The sequence below is a fragment of the Marmota marmota genome, unplaced genomic scaffold (genome assembly GCF_001458135.2).
Source record: "Marmota marmota marmota unplaced genomic scaffold, marMar, whole genome shotgun sequence".
NCBI classification, from domain to species: domain Eukaryota; kingdom Metazoa; phylum Chordata; class Mammalia; order Rodentia; family Sciuridae; genus Marmota; species Marmota marmota.
The window spans coordinates 4,206,900-4,215,001 of NW_025999943.1; the positions used below are offsets into that span (position 1 = coordinate 4,206,900).

Consider the following 8,102-nt stretch of genomic DNA (forward strand, 5'->3'; position numbering starts at 1 on the left):
TATATATATATATATATATATATATCATCCTTAAAGAAGAATAAAATGATGGCATTTTCTGGTAAATGGATAGAGTTGGAGAATACCATGCTAAGCAAAATAATCCAATCCTGAAAACCCAAAGACCAAATGTTTTCTCTGATATGTGGATGCTTATTCACAATGAGGGGTGGGAAGAAGGGGAAGGGAAAAAGAATAGAGGTACTTTGGATTAGGCAGAGGGGTATGAAGGGAGGGGGAATATGGGTATAAGGATGATAGTAGAATGAATAGGACATTATTATCTTATGTGCATATATAACTACATGACTGGTGTGATTCTACATCATGTACGACCAGAAGAATGAGAAGTTATACTCTATGTATGCATGATGTGTCAAAGTACATTCAACTGTCATGTATAACTAATTAGTACAAATTTTAAAAATCCCCCCTCAAAAAGAATAATTTTTTGGAAGGGATATTATAACAAAGGAATCCCAAGAATTCTGGCAGAATCACATTCCTAATAGTTATAGTGAACCACTCCTACAGAGTAAAGAACAGTGGACAGAGCACTTGTATTTTACTGCAAAGAGGAGAGATTTTGAATTATATTTTGATGACATGAAATTTGGTGTTCATAGGTATGGGTGATTGAGACTTAACTGGAAAGGCAAATAGGAATTAAGAAGAAATTTAGTTTCTTTCCAGTCTTAGTATGAGGTTTGTTTAAGAGTTGTAGGAAGTATCCTCTGAAGAGAGCCTAGCTTTGGCTAGTGGAAGGCGAAAAACTAAGACTTCACACAATTGTTTGTGGATGTTGGAGGCTCTTGTTTTGAGGGTAATATGAAATCCAGAAGGTATTAGAGTACTAGGAGTTCAAAGGCATGAAAGTTGACATGAGAAAAATGAATATACACATATATACAGTAATAAGAATGTCAGCACTAAGGGTTTACTGATATAGATTTCTATAGTATAATTGTAATTAATTGTATGCCAGAAATTGGTTGGCCTTTGAGTACTAATGGATACATTTGGTATTATTTACTCACCATGAGTTGACTGGATTTTGGACCTTAATTTGGTTGGCTTATGTTATTTAAGACCAGGAATGGGACAATTTTGCTCTGAACCATTAAATTCTATTTAACCACTGGTAATGGTGGTGGTGCTGTATATGCGGGAGTTTACCACCAAATTTTAATGGCATTGATAATTGTATACTAGGTATCTTTCAGTTGAAGAAACTCTCCTGAAAGCTCATTATTCTTTTTAATGATGTGATTATAACAAAGCTTAAAACAATTACAAAGGCACGATTCATGCACCAGAATTGAACAATTAAGCAAATGGCTGGCAGATGGTGGGAGTCAAATTATTCACTATTGAAGTGAGATATTATAGGTAAGCAAGAGAGATGGCCAGATTAAAACATATGGCAATAGAATAGAGTTGCAGACATCAGTATAAACTCACACTCAGCTTAAAAGAGATGTTTATATACATAAATATTTAAAATTATGTACACATAGGGGTTAGTATATACATGCCTAGTTCGTTGCATTCTCAGTAAAGAGGGCCTAGAAAGAGTACACATTTCAGTAGCAATGAACACACCTTGAACCAACGATGCATAGCTAGTACGTACTTATGATTTGAGTTAGTGTTGCGTAACTATGACATGAAGTACGGAGAATGACAATTTATCTCTGAGTTTTCCCACCAAAAAGACCCCTCATGCCTCTAATAAATACATGAGAATATCAGATGAAACTGTATTGATAAATATTCTACAAAATATGTGACTAGCAATCCTCCAAACTAGGTTTATCAAAAACCAGAAAAATCTATGAAGTGGTCACAGTGTACAGAAGCCAAAATAGACATGACTTAGACGTGCAGTATCTTAAATAGGATATATTAACAAAAAAAGACATTAGTATAAAACTAAGGCACTCTGAATAAAAGATGTGTAAATATTGGCTGGTTATTTCCAATAAATATACCATAATAGAGAGGGAAAAAAATATGGTGGGTGGATAGTCAACTCCCTGTACTATTTTGCTATATTTCTGTAAGTTAAAGGCTGTTCTAAAATTACAAGCTTAGTTTAAAAAAATACTAAGGCATTTTTAAATAAAAAAAATCACTCACCCTGTCAGGATACAATCAATCATATTGATACATTTGATAATTCAGATTGAGAATATTTAAATGGGAAAATATTGAGAAAAAGCACCATACTAAAATATCATAGAATATAAGATTACAGAACAAAATTCCCAATGTCTTAAAAATACTGCATAAAAAATATAAATATTATTAGTCCAAGTTAACAATGAATCTTGCCTGGACAATCACATAAACTGGTATCTTTCCATCAGCTCTAAACTTTCTCTAAAGATTAAAGATTAAATGACGTGCTCACAATGCAAATCTTAGGAGATCATTCTTAACTGATAGTCACTTCCATTTATCACAGAACAAAGCCTTTGGTGATGCATGTCCTGCCAAAATCAAATAAATATGCACCACTAGTCTCACACTGGCCTTTTCTCCAGTTTTTAATCTTATCATTCTAGTCACATGATACACTGATTAGAAGCACTAATTCCTCCTATTACATCTGATTATTTTTTAATTATTCTTTATATTTTTGCTCAGTTATCAATTTTTCAGAGACACTGCTACTTATTCACCAGTTTAGCACCTTGTCTTTGTGAGACACACTTACAAGAATTTATTCCCTTTCTTCATAACACTGGTGGTATTATGAATCTTGTGAAAAATAAAAACGTCTGGGGATGTAGTTCAGTGGTAGAACATCCCTGAGTTCAATCTGAGTACCAAAAAAAAAAAAAAAGAAAAGAAAAAGTTAAAAGTAAACAAAATCTAAAGTATGATTGTTGGGATACTTTCAAATTAAAAGTAACAACATTCTAAAATAATATAAGTATAGGCTTTTTAGAGACAATTTACTATTATAGAAATAGAAAGGACAAAACACAAATAAAAATGTTAAACAGCAATAGTAATTAAGGACATGTAAATTGAAACATTAAAAGATGATTTTCTTCATTTAAATTAGCAAAGAAAATTTAAAAAGATAATTAACTAGTATAGAGTTTAGTGTCATGCTCACTGATTCCTGCTGAGAAAATACATATTTGTAAAATATGTAAGAAGGAAAACACTTTGAAAATATTTATATCATTAATTTCATCTCTTTAGCAGCAAGGGACTAACAATAAGTCATCATAAATGCACACAAAATTTTAATGTCTAGAATGAAATAGACATCGTTTTTGGTAATTAAATAAATATTATCCATTTAAAGCAAGATTAAGTCAATTAAGACATCTCCATTCAGTAAAATATTGAAATCCAAAGAATGGTTATGAACATTTTAAATGATACGGTAGACTTTTTAACATGCTTTATGTGCATATGAATATAGACATTTGAACATAATCTTGAATAGTGATCTATACCTAAATGTCTAAATAGTGTAAGCAATAAATTAAAGTGTTTAAAGTGAGTGGTAATGTCTTCATGAGAATATTGGCAATATTTTATTCTTCATTTTGATAAAGCAATAATAACTTTTAAATGTTCAAAAGTGTATCCAATTTCTTACTTATATCTTCTAGAAATTAAACTACTCATCAGTTGATATTTATTTTCTAAGTCTTGGACTAATTATTTGCATATTGGTTCATAAATGACATCATCACTTTCATTTTTCAAGTCATGTTTTTCTTTCTTGAATGTATAATATAAAGAGTGAGACTAAGTACAGGGAAAATGCCATATTTGGCAATACTTATTTGGAAATATTTGGCTTGCAGGACCTTTCTCTTTGTCTTACAAGACCTATCCAATCTATTAAAAAATTTCATGGCCTCCACTTCCAAAATAATACTTAAATTTTTGAAAAAAAAAACACATGTATTTCTGAATCATCATTTTCATTCAGAAACAACTCATCACTTATTTACCCTTCCTCCCCCAATAAAGACTATTCTCAAAGCAGCAACCAGAGTTTACCTGAGTTAAGTAAATGGATGAATGGATGGATAGATATATATCTCTGCATTTCACTCAAGACTCTAATCTCTGATGCTTCTCCAGCCCTCTCTGTATCAAAGCCAGAGGATTTCATTAAGAAAGGATAACATTGGACAAAGACTCTTTCCAATGCAGCTTTTGGTTTTTCCCATGAATAGTGGCCACAGATTTAATTTTTCAAACCCAAACATAGGATGGAGGACCCCTTCTCTTTGTGCTTTTATGCGTTTATGTTTTATTTTCTTATAAAACATTTCAAAGTACCTAAATAACAAAAATAAAGTACATTGGAAAGTTTACATTTTTGATCTGCTTCAAAGTTGTCACTATCCAGAAGTACATACCTGCATTTACCTAAGCATTCTGCACAGTTCCTTGACTAGGACAATGTATCAAGAATCCCCTATGGTGCTGCAAGAAAGCATATATAATAGATCAATCCTGGGTCTCTACCTGTCCAGTAGGAATTCATGGCTTCAAAGTGGGGATAAATCTAAGTGTCCTAGGCTCTTTTCTCTGTTCATTCCCTCTGCAATTTTTTTTCTGAATATCTTTCAACTCACTTCATAGTTGCTTCTTTTCCTCTTAGCTTCATCAGAGCCATCCTTTTTCCATTGATATACAAATCAGTATCTGTTTTCCTAGCCCTCAATACAATCTATACAAACTCCTACGTTTATCAACATATGCTCTCTATTTATCTTCATTTTGATCATTTTTTCTTTGAATTTTTAAATATTAGGCCCTGAGAATTGAACTCAGGAACACATCACCACTGGCCTACCACAGCTCCAGTCCTTTTTATTTTTTATTTAAGTTGCTGAGGCTGACCCTGAACTTCAGATCCTCCTACCTAAGGCTCCCAAGTTGCTGGGATCACAAGCGTGAACCACAGAGTCCTGCATACTGCTTTGATTTTATCACATAAAATCAAGACCTGTAAATCTTTAGTCCTGGTCATCTTTATTTACTGGAAGTGTAAAATAGAAACAGGTATGTACCATGTTTTATGAAGAACAAATAAAAACCATTAATTTGTGACTTAAATGACAGAGAAAAATGGGGGAGGGAGGATCCACAATTTCTTCTGCTTTTTTCTAATTTTGAGGCAATGGTTTTTATATGTTGCCCAGGTTTTGTTAGGTCAACATATTAAAACAGGAGGTTTTATTAAACTATCAATAAAGACATAGTTTAGGAAGCTTCATTTATTATCATTTAGTTCTAAAATGTAATAAATAATATAAAAGTAGACAACACATATATATATACAAATAATATTCATAATACATATTATGTACTTTCAATTGATATAAACACATATACTCTTCACCAAAATATGTCAACATTTTTAGATGTTTCACACATTCTTAAATATTGCATAATATTTAATATTGATAATCATATGTCCACATATCTAATTAATATCCTTTTTTACTTCCTGTCATGTATTATAATTATTGTATTACTAACTAGTAAAAATACATTTTTCATGTGATTTTGAAAATATTTTCCATTTCCTAAGTTAATAATGTTATGAATTCTCCCCCCTCCCCATGGTAAATACAATTTATTATTCTACCTCAGTTGCTTATAAGGGAAAAAAATAAAACACTATTAGGGATGAGCACAGATGAACTATACACAGAGCTGAAGAAAATTCACAATGGCTGGAATGTTCGTGAGGAAGCACATGAGAACAAGTTCACAAAGCAAAGTAAATTGTAGCAAACCAAAATAAGAAGTATGGAAGTGATCCATACAAACAAAAAATATTCATGAAAAAGCCTGTGGGAAAATTAAACTTAACTAACCAATTTTTACATCAAGCATCTTTAATGACATGAGCCAAATGACATGGCTGTCAATTACACAGATATTTAAATGTATGAATTTGGTCATATCAGATGCATTAAATGGAATCACATGGTCACTTCCCACAAACTAGGAGCACAAAGAGTTGACTCTTTGGATCCAACTGAGCTGTACACTCTTACTCCAAGAGAGTGCTTGTGTATCAAAGGGGGACATGGAGGGGTCAGGATCATGGGAAAAGATCCTTCTGGGGGTGACTATCAGGGGTACCAACAATGAGATGTGTCCCTCAATGCCTCCTCTCTTCCTAAGCCAGTGGTGCCATCAAGGAAGGCAAGGCTAGCGTGGGCAGGGAGACAGGAGTAGGAAGCTGGGAGAAGAAGCCTAGTGTAAAATGATGCCCACATCCACAAAAAATAGCAGTGCCAGGGTAAGCCTACTGTCTCTTCTCAGACAGATGCTTATTATGGCGACAGCCACTGAGAGACTAGCCCCAAACAACAAAGATACTCAGACAACCTATTACAGTTGTTCTCACATGTTTTCATAGAGGGGTCAGTGTGTGCTCTCACTTCTGCTATGATCCACCAGACAACACAGATGTTCCACGTCACTAGCCACAACCCTCTGGGTCATTAGCACTTCAGAGCTCACCCCATGAAATGTTCTGACAAGCTGTTTTGTCATTATTTAAAAAAAATTGACACCTTCAGGGATCCTGATACTTCTGAAGAGTCTCAGTTTGTAAGAAGTTCCCTTGGCCTCATTACATTCTGGGGAGCTGGGGGTGGAGTTGGTAACAATGCATACAGATGCAAATGGGAAGGGACTAGAGAATAAGTTTTAAAAATAGAGTGAAGGAATGAGATCTTTTCTAAGAATTAAATACAGGAAAAATAAATTTTCAAACAGGCAGTAGGGACAGTGTTTCAGCAACAGCAGGGGTGACCCAGGCCCAGACTGCATTCTTTCTCTAGAAATGGTGATAAAACCCAATTTGCTATGACTCTCCTAAGAGTTAGTTGATAAAAATTATGTCTGGTGACATCAGCAAATATTCAGGGAACTGATAGCTGAAGCAAAGAGCAAGTCCAGGGTAGCCTCAACTCTAAGTTTCCATAAAGCTGGGGTAGCCCTTCAAGCCTAGGAGGAGTAGCAACACATCCATGGTGTAAGGCAGTTCCCTGCCCAGACTCTTGTCCCAGGTGGGAACAACATGGCTTCTTTTGGTGGACTTTTCTTGTGTTCTACCATTTTATTATGGATCTTACAGAAATGAATCTCACAAACTTTCTCCACAACATATTCATTCTCCAAAGTGATGAAGCCAAACCCTCTGCGCCTGTTGGTGGATTTATCAAACACGAGCATTGCATCTTCCACCTTGCCAAACTACTCAAAATATTGCTTTACATCTTCCACTACTGTGTTCACAGTTAATCTGCCTAAAAATACTTTCTTTGTTGTTGTCATCATCTTGGATTGCACTCTGTGAGGAAATGCAAGTTTGGGGTCAGTCATCTTGGAATCTAACTCATAGTGGGGCAGACATAATACTTTATCTACACTTGGTGGATCTGTTAACTGGCATAACTAAGGCCTCTGAAGCATTTTGTAGTGGCATCTCTCATGACCATACATTCTCTAATTTCTCCAAATTTGCTAAAATAGTCTATAAAGCTATCTGGTGAGGTCTGCCAGCTCAGATCACCTATAAACATTTTACCAGGGTTGTGCTTAGTGCCTTCATATGGGAGTCTTCCTCCCGTGAAACACCAAACTCAACAGTGATTCCAGTGGCCGCCAGCTAAGAGCCCTAAGGTCAGCATGTTATAAATTTTTATGCACTTTCTCTCCCTCTTTCTGTACAAGTCACTTAAAATACCACTTTGGAAGCCACCAGAGGTGACTTTCATATTATTTTTATTAATAAAAATCTACTTTTGCCCTAGCCAAACTGGTTAAGACCACCAGGAGCAAACTTGAATATTGAAAAATTAAAGTTTACTGACCATTTCAATGATTGAAATTCTAAACCAGAGACACTAAGAGGATTCCTAAAAGATACAGAAGAAAATGGAATTATCACAGGTGTTTGGGAGAAGAGACAAATTTGGGTGAATTTAAATGAAGCTGACTTACCAGGAAAGCATGTGTGTAAAGAAGCCAGCTCTGGCGTGCAAAAATGAACACAAGGTGATGTCTCCTTGCAAACTCCAAAAAGCTAAGGCTCA

At 34.5% G+C, this 8,102-nt stretch overlaps 1 pseudogene; it reads right to left on the reverse strand.

The window, feature by feature from the left end:
* Window positions 1-6,886: 6,886 nt before the first annotated feature.
* Window positions 6,887-7,619, reverse strand: LOC107153736 (annotated as a pseudogene).
* Between the last annotated feature and the right edge of the window lie 483 nt (window positions 7,620-8,102).